We start from the raw sequence: 15165 nt of genomic DNA on the forward strand, positions 1-15165 counted from the left end.
CAATTGACGGAAAAAGTGTGGACTGAATACTATCGTTGTTTATATTTACTGCGGGAAGAAAGGGTAAAAACGGCGTTTTATAAGGAAAACGCTCGAAAGCACTCTCCGCCTGTGAGCAAAGACGAAACCAAAACACCCCACACCCTTTCCCATTGGTCGCAAAATGTACCATGTCGACCAACCAAAACATGGCATTTAGTTGTTAAGAAACGGGGGGAAGTTTTAGGAGTGACGGCGGTGTTTTGAGATGTGAGAGATTTGCGACGTTTAGCGCAAATCTTGTGTAGTTAGTGTGTGGTGTAGTCAATAGTTTTGTTGTGTGTGTCAGAACAATGAGGCGACTGCTGAATGTTACAGGTGTTACAGGAGTGATACATCTCCTGTTGTCAGGCCTGCCGGTATCAGGCTGTTGTTCTCCTTTATCTGATAGTGGACAGAAATTAATTTTTGGAGTGGCACAAATAATTTGTGTGGCATCAGATTTGATGCAGAACAGCTGATTGTTCTGTAAGTATTTTGAAATGTTTGTTTAAAAAACCGCCTTGGCAGCATTTTTAGGTAAACAGCTGCAAAAAAAACTTGTTTGCAAAACTCAGTCACTTTTTTGAAGAAGTAACTATATAATTAATTGCCCAACATTGGTCATTATATACTGTATTTTGCAGACAGAGAGTTACAGGACTCTCTCACAGACCACAGACTCATAATACAAGTCAGAGTTTTATTTAAAAAAAAAAAAAAAGAAGAAAGAAAGAAAGTTGTGTTTTCAAAATTGGAGTTCAAGTTATTTTTACTTCCAATAGTGTTAATATACTACACAGGTCATGAACAAGATTTTTTTTTTTTAAACTTTCATTGTAACTGGGCTAAAGCAGTTAATTAAAAGTAGTCTAACAGAAATGTAAATGCTGTAATTTTATTTTATTTTTTTAATTTTAATTTTAATAAACCATGTAACTTGGATGGATTCAATGCTGGCGAGACCACAGTGCACACGTCTAATGTCGCTCACAGTGATCCAAAGGATCGCTCAGGGAGTTTGTGTGTTCGCTCAGACACATGAAAAATTAGAGGGAACATTGTTGGGAAGACCGCTCTAGAAGCTTAATGTTAGCTTGCATTATTCATTTCAAAACCAGTTTTTATGTGTGTTTGGGTAATTGTCCTGTTGGAATACCCAGTTGTGTCTAGCTGTTGATTTCACTATCTGTGACCACATCCTCATTTTAGTTTTGACAGCATTTCTAATAGATAATGGAAGATGGCTTGAGCATGAATTGAGGCTGCAGTTTGGGGAACTGTTTTGCCTCAGAGGGAACTGGTGGTGGCTCCTGAGCCAGGCAGATCCCCATGTACTAATGACAAGTATATAAATTGAAAAAGGAAGGGAGGGTCAGGCACACAAAATGCAGCTTGTAGTGTCTGGGGGCCATATTTAGCAGAGAACCAGAAGGGAGGTGTATGGAGATGTGGTCCCAGTCCTGAAATTCAGATAAATTTATCTCTAATTGAGGTGAAGTTGACAAAGTTGGAAGTAGTCCTTCTTCTTCATTATTCCAAAATAGCTTCAGAGTATGATGCTACCACCACCATGCTTGACAGTTGGAGCAGTTTTCTGTAAAACATGTTCGAAAGGGGTTCAAATCCATCATCTGTCTCGGCCTTTCTATGTGGCATTTGTATGTTGTCCTGGTGTTTGCGTGAGTTCTGGGTACTCTGGCTTGCAAATTAGTGGCTTAAGTTGATAGGTTAATCTAAATTGCCTACAGGTGTTATGTGTGTGTGTGTGAATGGTCTTCTGTCTCTGTGTATCAGATGGGTGAGCTGTCCAGGGTGTACCCCACCTTGCCTTGTGGCAGATGGGATAGACTCTAGCCCCCCAGAAAATCCAAAATAATTCTGAGCTTGTGCACCCAATTCCTGTTTTTTCTTCTTCTTTTTTTTTTTTAACAACCATTAGAGACATACGCTGAGCAATCATTCCTGGAAAAACAACTTTTTATGATTTGAAGAAATCATAAAAAGCCTCAAATTACCATGACATCTTTTGACCACATATTTTATGCATTTAACTATGTATATTTAAATTAAATGCTACTTTTAACTGTTCTTTACTTTCTCTGATTTTGAAATCAAGATATACTGGAGATACATTTACTTGAGTACTGGACTAAAATACTGAATCTGCACTACAGTACTGTAATATAGACCTGGTATACATAAATAATAAACAACAAGGGAAGTTTATGTCTATTTGTTTTTTTTTCTGCTGGTATATTTTTCTCAGATTATACGTAAAAAGTAGTCTAAATACTGTCAACATTTACACAATACACCAACTGTATATTCTTTACAGTGATGATGACTTTAATGGCAAAGAACAATGCATGAATTACATTTTAAGTAATGTGCAAAAGTACAGTTCTGTGGTACTCAACGAGTGTTTTCATTTAATGCTGCTTTAAAATCGAGGGAAATAAAGGGAAACTCTAGCTGAATGCATTTAATAGCTAGATACTTTAAACTATTTACTTTTTGTATATAAAATATAAACCCCCAAAAACCCAACAGTACATGTAACTAGAAAAATTTGCATTTCCTGCGAAAATGCAGTGTGGATGCTGGAACGCTGAAGCTGTCAGCTGAAACTAGCTGAAAAAGCTGAAAAGTTGCAGAAATTGTAAAAACTTTGCAGAAGCAAAGGAACTTTGCTAAAATGTAGTGACTTAGCAGAACTGCAATATCTTAGAGGAAACATAATGCTTGGCAGAAATACAATAGCATAGCAGAACTTAGCAGAAATATTGTAACTTACCAGAAACACGATAACTTCTCAAAAATACAAGAATTTAGGAGAAATTGTATAAGATAACAGAAAGAATATATTTAGCCAGACATTCTTAAACATTACAGAAATACTATGATTTAGAAAAACAGTACAACATAGCAGAAATGCTGTGATTTACCAGAGACACTGTAATATACTATGAATATTTTTATTTTATATGAATACTATGTTTTAACAAAAATACTCCAGTTTAGCACAAATATTATAACATAGCAGAAATACTATTCTATAGCAGAAATGCTATATTTAGAAAGAAAAATATAATACAGTAGAAATACTATGATTTAGCAGAAATCCTACAATATAGCTTAATAACAATGATTTAGAAGAGATACTATGATTGAGCAGAATAGTAATAACTTAAGTGAAAATATTGGAAAGGTAAAATGACAAGCTGAATAAAAAGGAACATGGTTAAGTTCGCTGAAAACTATTTGTTATTCACCTGTGAAAAAATAAAACAAAAATACATTTAGAAGAAAAACAAATAAGAACAGTCAACAGATACATAAGAAATCAAATATAGATACACAAATGTACAGAGAGAGACACACAGGCAGGGTCTATGCCAGTCAACCAGTCTGAATATATTACATTTTTATCCAACCATGAGATGCTACCCTAAAAAGGTTCTTTCTGTGTATCTCTCTCTGTCTCTCTCTCTCTCTCTCTCACACACACACACACACACACACACAGACACACACACACACACACACACACACACACGCAGCAGCAGCAGCAGCAGCAGCAAGTGAACAGGGGCTGTTAACAGCATGTTTCTAGGTCAGTCTTGCAAGCCTGGGAGCTGCTAAATTTGAATCCACCAATCAGAGAGGCTGTGTGCTTTTTCCCGCCAAAACTGGTGCACCAAGTGCAGGCTTTTACACATGCAGCACAGAGAGAGACAGGATTTTTGCAGTCTATTTCTCATAGTGAGAATTCCCCTCAAACAAACAGCCATGAATTTCTAACCGTAGGGGCTAAAACAGTCATTCTTAGACCATTTTATTCAGAAGACATAGGGGAATCTTGAAATGCTGACCACTGAAAATAAAAATATGAAATATTAGAGATATATGACATAGAGAATTGGTTGGCTTAGAAGCCATGAAGGTCCCAATATGCAAATCTGAATGTGCCAGGCCTCAGATATGATTGGTTGTCTTAGAAGCCATATAAAAAGCAGTAAAACTGTACTATGATTTGGTAGAAAAACTATAATTAATCAAAAATACTATATTTGGCAGAAATACTATTTTTTAGCAGAAACACTATATTTAGCACAAATCTTATGAAATAGCAGAAATAGTATGATTTAGCAGAAATGCTATATTTAGCACAAATACTGAAAAGCAGCAGAAATGCTATGACTTAGCACAATAGTAATAACTTAAATAGAAAAATTGGAAAAGCAAAATGGACAGCTGAAAAAATCCTGAACATGCTAAGGGTCTCTCAAATGTAATTGTGAAATGAAAAAAAAATCAGCAAAAAAAAGTATAACAGTCACACAATCACAAATATGGAAACATATGGAAACACACATGCACAGAGAGACACACACAGGATCAAATTCAGTCAACCAGTCTAAATATATTGAATTTAAATGACAGACAGACAGACAGACAGACAGCAGCATCAGAAAGTGAACAGGGGCTGTTAACAGCATGTTTCTAGGTCAGTCAAACAGCTGTGAGCTTCTCAATTTGAATCCACCAATCAGAGAGGCTGTGTGCTTTTTCCCGCCAAAACTGGTTCACTAAGTGCAGGCTTTTACACATGCAGCACAGAGAGAGACAGGATTTTTGCAGTCTATTTCTCATAGTGAGAATTCCCCTCAAACAAACAGCCATAAATTTCTAACCGTAGGGGCTAAAACAGTCATTCTTAGACCATTTTATTCAGAAGACATAGGGGAATCTTGAAATGCTGACCATTTAAAATAAAAATATGAAATATTAGAGATATATGACATAGATGATTGGTGGGCTTAGAAGCCACGAAGGTCCCAATATGCAAATTTAAATGTGCCAGGACTCAGATATGATTGGCTGGCTGGGAAGCCATGAAGGTCCCAATATGCAAATTTGAATGTGCCAGGACTCAGATATGATTGGCTGGCTGGGAAGCCATGAAGGCAACAATATGCAAATTTGAATGTGCCAGGACTCAGATATGATTGGCTGGCTGGGAAGCCATGAATGCCCCAATATGCAAATTTAAATGTGCCAGGACTCAGATATGATTGGCTGGCTGAGAAGCCATGGAGGTCCCAATATGCAAATTTGAATGTGCCAGGACTCAGATATGATTGGCTGGCTGGGAAGCCGTCCAGGTCCTGATATGTAAATTTGAATATTAGGACTGACTCCCTGGGGACCTGGCAGAAATATATAGAAATACAATGATTACCAAGAAATACTGCATTTAGTAGAAATACTATGTTTTAGCACAAATACTATAAAATGGCAGAAATACTATAATTAAGCAGAAATATTATATTAAGTACAAATCCTATGAAATAGCAGAAATAGTATGATTTAGCACAAATGCTGTATTTAGCACAAATCTTATAAAATAGCAGAAATAGTATGATTTAGCAGAAATGCTGTATTTAGCACAAATACTGAAAAGCAGCACAAATGCTATGACTTAGCACAATAGTAATAACTTAAATAGAAAAATTGGAAAAGCAAAATGGACAGCTGCAAAAAGTCCCACAAGCACAGAGAGACACACACAGGATCAAATTCAGTCAACCAGTCTAAATATATTGAATTTAAATCATACAATAAGATGCTCCCATAAAAACTCTCTCTCGCCCTCTCTCTCTCTCTCTCTCTCTCTGTCTCTCTCACACACACACACACACACACACACACACACACACAGGGAGAGAAAATCAAGTTTCTAGGTCAGTCAAGCAGCCTGGGAGCTGCTAAATTTGAATCCACCAATCAGAGAGGCTGTGTACTTTTTCCCGCCAAAACAGGTGCAGCCGTTTTTACACACACAGAGCACAGAGACAGGATTTCTGCAGTGAATTTCTCATAGTGAGGATTCCTCTCAAACAAATGGCCATAATTTCCTAACCGTAGGGGCTAGAACGGTCATTCTTACACCGTTTTGTTCAGAAGAGATCGGGGAATCTTAAAGTGTTGACAATTTATCATTAAAATATGAATTATTAAAGATATTTGACTTCTAATGCACCATAACTGAGTAGAGGCAAGCGAAAACTGCCTTGACTTGCCCTCAAACAACGCTTTCTAACTCTAAATCTATGTGGAGTATCGATATCATTCTTTCACCGTAAGAGACAGCAGGCTTTGGTGAACAGTCATGGAAATTTTCAGGTCTCTGTGGAAATCCATCAAAAAGATATGATGAGAGAAAAAAGTGCCTCATTTCCAGAGTTTGAAATCTGAAGAAATCTGAGCGAGGGACAAATTTCCTACCCTCAAACAAACCCAATTCATGGCCAAATGGTAATAGATGAGAAAAAAATTCTTGAATTGTGAGCGTCAGGAGTGTCTGAAGATATATTGGCACAAGCCTCATGTCTTAACTTCGCTTCGTTCGGGAGATATGACGATTCGAAAATGCCTCTCATTACAGAAATCAAGCGGTGATTTTAAACGAACTCTCCATTGACTTTCTATGGGGATTTTTGAGACTTTGTGTTGCTCTGAGGAGATTTGCCAAAATTCTGTAAATCCCACAACAATGATAGTGCCATTTTCTGACAGCCAGCAAAAATACCTACGTTTTGATGTATAATTTGTGGAAGTTAAGTGAAAATTGAGCGAGTAGCAAGAAGTTGTTCGGACATAAAGAGAAAATTGCGAAAGGTACAGTGGCTCACACAGAACCAACTGCATAGCAACCATAACAACACATGTATTTTGTGAAAAATCACAAAGATGAAACTCAAAACTTAAAGAGGGATAAGATGAAAACAGTAACAGATATGAAAAAGCTGAATCAGACAGGAATAGCCCAATAATTTGAGAACATTTTAAAGTTTGAATGGTAGTTCTACGTGAAAGTAGGAAAAAGTAGTTAAGTTTCAAAAACAAGCAAGTTTTAGCAGAATTGCGGAAGTTTCCCATTCATTTCAATGGGACAAATTAAAGGAAAAAAACGTAATATTTTAAAAAGTATAAGAGTATAAAATACCAAAAGTCATAGCCGGAAAGAGCAGAAATAGCAAAATATTGTGAAATTCTCTCGCCCTCTCTCTCTCTCTCTCTCTCTCTGTCTCTCTCACACACACACACACACACACACACACACACACACAGGGAGAGAAAATCAAGTTTCTAGGTCAGTCAAGCAGCCTGGGAGCTGCTAAATTTGAATCCACCAATCAGAGAGGCTGTGTACTTTTTCCCGCCAAAACAGGTGCAGCCGTTTTTACACACACAGAGCACAGAGACAGGATTTCTGCAGTGAATTTCTCATAGTGAGGATTCCTCTCAAACAAATGGCCATAATTTCCTAACCGTAGGGGCTAGAACGGTCATTCTTACACCGTTTTGTTCAGAAGAGATCGGGGAATCTTAAAGTGTTGACAATTTATCATTAAAATATGAATTATTAAAGATATTTGACTTCTAATGCACCATAACTGAGTAGAGGCAAGCGAAAACTGCCTTGACTTGCCCTCAAACAACGCTTTCTAACTCTAAATCTATGTGGAGTATCGATATCATTCTTTCACCGTAAGAGACAGCAGGCTTTGGTGAACAGTCATGGAAATTTTCAGGTCTCTGTGGAAATCCATCAAAAAGATATGATGAGAGAAAAAAGTGCCTCATTTCCAGAGTTTGAAATCTGAAGAAATCTGAGCGAGGGACAAATTTCCTACCCTCAAACAAACCCAATTCATGGCCAAATGGTAATAGATGAGAAAAAAATTCTTGAATTGTGAGCGTCAGGAGTGTCTGAAGATATATTGGCACAAGCCTCATGTCTTAACTTCGCTTCGTTCGGGAGATATGACGATTCGAAAATGCCTCTCATTACAGAAATCAAGCGGTGATTTTAAACGAACTCTCCATTGACTTTCTATGGGGATTTTTGAGACTTTGTGTTGCTCTGAGGAGATTTGCCAAAATTCTGTAAATCCCACAACAATGATAGTGCCATTTTCTGACAGCCAGCAAAAATACCTACGTTTTGATGTATAATTTGTGGAAGTTAAGTGAAAATTGAGCGAGTAGCAAGAAGTTGTTCGGACATAAAGAGAAAATTGCGAAAGGTACAGTGGCTCACACAGAACCAACTGCATAGCAACCATAACAACACATGTATTTTGTGAAAAATCACAAAGATGAAACTCAAAACTTAAAGAGGGATAAGATGAAAACAGTAACAGATATGAAAAAGCTGAATCAGACAGGAATAGCCCAATAATTTGAGAACATTTTAAAGTTTGAATGGTAGTTCTACGTGAAAGTAGGAAAAAGTAGTTAAGTTTCAAAAACAAGCAAGTTTTAGCAGAATTGCGGAAGTTTCCCATTCATTTCAATGGGACAAATTAAAGGAAAAAAACGTAATATTTTAAAAAGTATAAGAGTATAAAATACCAAAAGTCATAGCCGGAAAGAGCAGAAATAGCAAAATATTGTGAAATTTGAACGGTGAAAATAGCACAAAAATTGTGGAACTAGTTAAAGGCCAAAAAACGTACGGAAGCAACTTGAAGATGAAGAATAATAAAGAACTAGAAAGCGAAAATTTCAGAAGAAATTTTATGTGTGCCTATGCCGCTGCTAATCACTGTAGTTTGCCATTCATATGGCTACAGAGAGCAAAACTCAGAAGAGCAGCCATTCTCCACCATGAACTATGGTAAAAACAAACACCGCTCACGCTTCACAGATGACAGCTTACAGTTTTGTGTAAAGATGAAGTTACTTTGTACAGCGCCGATTTGCAGACGCTGTGCACACAGGTTCATGAGCAGAAGTCCCATTGTACCACGGCAGACCCGACAATGTTTGCATGAACACACTTTGAAGCATTACATTATAGACCACTTTTCACACATGCATTCACTTTTTGTTTTTTGTTATTTTTACACAGTGTTCTGAATTATGAACAATGGTCTACAGCCAATCCTGTGTATTATTATACAAACTTTGGTTGTGAGATTCAGATAACTATTTAATAAAAGCTAAATATTTTATATGAGAGTAAGAAAGAAAAGTATATCTTTGTGTCCACCTTTCTCTGTTAATGCCCTAGCTCCCCCCCCCCTAAAAGCTTTGCTAGATCCGCCCCTGCAGTTACCAGCTGTCAGCTACACAAAAAAGGAGCTTGGTCTTTGTCTCTCAGAAACAACTCATAACTTCCCTTCAACTCATTCATGTCACCTAAAGTGTAAACCTGTTTCTCCATCACCAGTTCAGCTCTGATGATTCAGTAAGGACATCTCCTGATTTCATCTTCATGCTCCAGCAAACATCAGCTGATACTAGAAATTAAAATCAAAAGAATTCTAACAACAGCTGATCAAGCTTAAACGTGCTGCTGTTGTTTAGCGCGATAAATAAGAGCGAACAGCCGATCATTGATCAGTTTCATGATTGACGTTTCAACACGCAAGAGAATGACAGGGGAGGCTTCGTAACGACAGAATAAATCATAATGTTTTCTCTGAATGTGGGACGATTCCGTTTGTACGGCACGGCAACTCTATGAACTAACCCTAATGAATAAAATAAAGTCCAACGTCAGTAACTTAGTACGCACACAGCTGTATATAAACTCCCGTGGCATTACGATTGTAAAAGGTCAACGAAAATAAATTACACCTAAACTCGGTTTATATCTGACCCAAATAGAGAGCGACCGGGTGCTGACACGAGTTTCACCCGCCTCAATATAAGCCAAGCCTGGGTGCTTTTTCACGAAGGGTTGCTAGCGGCGCGAGCTAACTATGCTAGCGGCGCTAGCTAGCTAGCCGGCTATCAGCAACACATAAGAGAACTGCTGCTAAATAAACTACACCTAAACTCGGTTTATATCTGACCCAAATAGAGAGCGACCGGGTGCTGACACGAGTTTCACCCGCCTCAATATAAGCCAAGCCTGGGTGCTTTTTCACGAAGGGTTGCTAGCGGCGCGAGCTAACTATGCTAGCGGCGCTAGCTAGCTAGCCGGCTATCAGTAACACATAAGAGAACTGCTGCTAAATAAACTACACCTAAACTCTGTTTATATCTGACCCAAATAGAGTGCAGTTCATAACTTCTTACCTGAAATTCAGTTCACCTCACGCTCCTGCCTTCGCTTTCCCTGATCCATGATTGACCACCGCGTTAGCAATCGCCTGCCCGGCCTCATATGTCTCGTTGGCGGCATGTCCTTTCTGTCACACACCGGTGGGTAGCTGCCCTCTGTTGTAGCTCCACCACCAAACAACTCAGTTATTTTTTCCACATCCAGCTGTAACTCCGATTCTATGCGAGCATTTGCGAGAGACCAGGGAGGTGAAACGACAGAGAGAGTCCCCTCGCTATCCATTTGCAGCCAAGTGCGGCAGCTAGCTAGGTAGCCAGCTAGGTAGCCGGCTAGCTGTCAGGCAGGACCGACGTAGTCAGAGCACTGTCGCTAAATATGGGATGTCTTGATAAAACAAGCAGATATTTGAAGTTTACACACCTACATTCTCGCCTGAAAATATCTTAAAAGCTTATTTTGTGACCTAGAAACACGAATAAAAGACATATAAAACGAAGTGGTGGCCGCCATTGTTCACTCTGTAGAGGCGTGCTATGAATTGTGGGATATTGAGTTTTCCACCAAGCATTACCGTAACTTTTGAATGATTTGCGCAACCTTAAAAATTCCAAGGGCTCCTGAAAGCAGCGACGCTGTGCGCACCGTTGAAATTGTCATCATTACGGTAATCCAAATAAGGGTACACAGGCTGTACCACTCCCGGCATACCACTAGAGAGAGCCAAGACACCACAAATGAAGTCTGTTTATTTGGCGCCAAAAGATGAATTGGCCTAAATTTGCACTAAAATATTAATATTTAAAAAACTATAAAAGTTATAAACACCAAAAGTCATAACATAATAGTCCAGCTCCAGCCGCACAAAATGATCTAACATATGTAACCCTAATGTCAAAACTGTTTGGCAGAGGAGCGCGGGAAAATTTTCACTAAAATATTAATATTTAAAAAACTATAAAATTCATAAACACCAAAAGTCATAGCACACCATTCCAGATCCGGCCGCACAAAATGAGGTAACATATATGAAGCTTGTCTCAAAACTGCGAGGCGAGATTCGCTGCAAAATTTCAGGCGGAAACTGGAGAATAATAATAATAATAATAACTAGAAAGCGAAAATTTCAGAAGAAATTTTATGTGTGCCTATGCCGCTGCTAATCTGTGTAGTTTTCCATTCATACGGCTACAGACAGCAAAACTCAGAAGAGCAGCCATTCTCCACCATGAATTATGGTAAAAACAAACACCGCTCGCGCCTCACAGATGACAGCTTACAGTTTTGGGTAAAGATGAGGTCACTTTGTACAGCCCCGATTTGCAGACGCTGTGCACACAGGTTCATAAGCAGAAGTCCCTCTGTACCACGGCAGACCCCGACAATGTTTGCACGAACACACTTTGAACCAGTACGTTATGGACCACTTTTCACACATGGTTGGTGTACCCTCCCAGCCAGCTGTAGCTTTTCAACTCACAGCCCGACACACACCCAAAAAACAGCCGAGAGAGCACAGACTACGCCCGAGAGGTGTGATTGCAGATGCCCCTCAGGTGGGTCCACCTCCCCTGCAGCGGCACTGCAGACCACGCCCCGCCACACATATCAAACACGTAAAATAAATATTTATGCACTTTTGCATTCACTTTTTGTTTTTTGTTATTTTTACACAGTGTTCTGAATGATGAACAATGGTCTACAGCCAATCTTGTGTATTATTATACAAACTTTGGTTGTAAGATTCAGATAACTATTTAATAAAAGCTAAATATTTTATACAGGGAGTGCAGAATTATTAGGCAAATGAGTATTTTGTCCACATCATCCCCTTCATGCATGTTGTCTTACTCCAAGCTGTATAGGCTCGAAAGCCTACTACCAATTAAGCATATTAGGTGATGTGCATCTCTGTAATGAGAAGGGGTATGGTCTAATGACATCAACACCCTATATCAGGTGTGCATAATTATTAGGCAACTTCCTTTCCTTTGGCAAAATGGGTCAAAAGAAGGACTTGACAGGCTCAGAAAAGTCAAAAATAGTGAGATATCTTGCAGAGGGATGCAGCAGTCTTAAAATTGCAAAGCTTCTGAAGCGTGATCATCGGACAATCAAGCGTTTCATTCAAAATAGTCAACAGGGTCGCAAGAAGCGTGTGGAAAAACCAAGGCGCAAAATAACTGCCCATGAACTGAGAAAAGTCAAGCGTGCAGCTGCCAAGATGCCACTTGCCACCAGTTTGGCCATATTTCAGAGCTGCAACATCACTGGAGTGCCCAAAAGCACAAGGTGTGCAATACTCAGAGACATGGCCAAGGTAAGAAAGGCTGAAAGACCACCACCACTGAACAAGACACACAAGCTGAAACGTCAAGACTGGGCCAAGAAATATCTCAAGACTGATTTTTCTAAGGTTTTATGGACTGATGAAATGAGAGTGAGTCTTGATGGGCCAGATGGATGGGCCCGTGGCTGGATTGGTAAAGGGCAGAGAGCTCCAGTCCCACTCAGACGCCAGCAAGGTGGAGGTGGAGTACTGGTTTGGGCTGGTATCATCAAAGGTGAGCTTGTGGGGCCTTTTCGGGTTGAGGATGGCGTCAAGCTCAACTCCCAGTCCTACTGCAAGTTTCTGGAAGACACCTTCTTCAAGCAGTGGTACAGGAAGAAGTCTGCATCCTTCAAGAAAACATGATTTTCATGCAGGACAATGCTCCATCACACGCGTCCAAGTACTCCACAGCGTGGCTGGCAAGAAAGGGTATAAAAGAAGAAAAACTAATGACATGGCCTCCTTGTTCACCTGATCTGAACCCCATTGAGAACCTGTGGTCCATCATCAAATGTGAGATTTACAAGGAGGGAAAACAGTACACCTCTCTGAACAGTGTCTGGGAGGCTGTGGTTGCTGCTGCACGCAATGTTGATGGTGAACAGATCAAAACACTGACAGAATCCATGGATGGCAGGCTTTTGAGTGTCCTTGCAAAGAAAGGTGGCTATATTGGTCGCTGATTTGTTTTTGTTTTGTTTTGAATGTCAGAAATGTATATTTGTGAATGTGGAGATGTTATATTGGTTTCACTGGTAAAAATAAATAATTGAAATGGGTATATATTTGTTTTTTGTTAAGTTGCCTAATAATTATGCACAGTAATAGTCACCTGCACACACAGATATCCCCTAAAATAGCTAAAACTAAAAACTACTTCCAAAACTTTCAGCTTTGATATTAATGAGTTTTTTGGGTTCATTGAGAACATGGTTGTTGTTCAATAATAAAATTATTCCTCAAAAATACAACTTGCCTAATAATTCTGCACTCCCTGTATGAGAGTAAGAAAGAAAAGTATATCTTTGTGTCCACCTTTCTCTGTTAATGCCCTACCTGGCCCCTGGCAAAAGCTTTGCTAGATCCGCCCCTGCACAGTTACCAGCTGTCAGCTACACAAAAAAATGAGCTTGGTGTTTGTCTCAGAAACAGTTCATAACTTCCCTTCAACTCATTCATGTCACCTAAGGGTAAACCTGTTTCTCCATCACCTGTTCAGCTCTGATGATTCAGTAAGGATATCTGGTTTGGAACAGCCGTTTTTACAGCTGTGGCTGCAGCAAACATCAGCTGATACTAGAAATTAAAAGCAAATGAATTCTAACAACAGCTGATCAAGCTTAAACGTGCTGCTGTTGTTTAGCGCGATAAACAAACAAGAGAGAAAAGCCGATCATTGATCAGTTTCATGACTGAAGTTTCAACAGGCGAGAGAATGACAGGGGAGGCTTCGTAACGACAGAATAAATCGTAATATTTTCTCTGAATGTGGCACGATTCCGTTTGTACGGCAACTCTACGAACTAACCATTATGAATAAAATAAAGTCCAACGTCAGTAACTTAGCGCGCACACAGCTGTATATAAACTCCCGTCGTGCTAGCTAGCACGCAGTACGATTGTAAAAAGTCAGCACAACGAAAATAAACTACACCTAAACTCTGTTTATATCTGACCCAAATAGAGTGCAGTTCATAACTTCTTACCTGAAATTCAGTTCACCTCACGCTCCTGCCTTCGCTTTCCCTGATCCATGATTGACCACCGCGTTAGCAATCGCCTGCCCGGCCTCATATGTCTCGTTGGCGGCATGTCCTTTCTGTCACACACCGGTGGATCGCTGCCCTCTGTTGTAGCTCCACCACCAAACAACTCAGTTATTTTTTCCACATCGACCAGCATCATCGGCCCATATAAACGAAAAATAAGTCCAGCTAAGACACAGACCCTTGCCGAGCGATCGGGCGATTAAACAAATTTTAGCCACCTCACTATCAGCCAAGCCTGGGTGGTTTTTCACGAAGGGTCGCTAGCCGCGCTAGCTAGCTAAGCTAGCGCGCTAGCTAGCTAGCCAGCCGGCTATCAGCAACACGTAAGAGAACTGTTGCTAAATAAACTACACCTAAACTCGGTTTATATCTGACCCAAATAGAGTGCAGGTCATAACTTCTTACCTGAAATTCAGTTCACCTCACGCTCCTGCCTTCGGCAACTTTCCTTGATCCACGATTGACCTCCGCGTTAGCAAACACCGGACGATCGGCGGTAGCCTCACCGCCTTGTATGTCTCGTTCGCGGCATGTCCTTTCTGTCACACACCGGTGGATAGCTGCCCTCTGTTGTAGCTCCACCACCAAACAACTCAGTTATTTTTCCACATCGACCAGCATCATCGCCCATATAAACGAAAATAAGTCCAGCTAAGACACAGACCCTTGCCGAGCGATCAGGCGATTAAAGAAATTTTAGCCACCTCACTGTCAGCCAAGCCTGGGTGGTTTTTCACGAAGGGGCGCTAGCTAGCTAAGCTAGCGGCGCTAGCTAGCTAGCCGGCTATCAGCAACACTTAAGAGAATTGTCGCTAATATGGGATGTCTTGATAAAACGAGCAGATATTTGAAGTTTACACACCTACATTCTCGCCTGAAAATATCTTAAAAGTGTATTTTGTGACCTAGAAACACGAATAAAAGACATATAAAACGAAGTGGTGTCCGCCATTGTTTAACTCGGC

Source organism: Oreochromis niloticus, linkage group LG1, assembly GCF_001858045.2.
Source record: "Oreochromis niloticus isolate F11D_XX linkage group LG1, O_niloticus_UMD_NMBU, whole genome shotgun sequence".
NCBI classification, from domain to species: Eukaryota; Metazoa; Chordata; class Actinopteri; order Cichliformes; family Cichlidae; genus Oreochromis; species Oreochromis niloticus.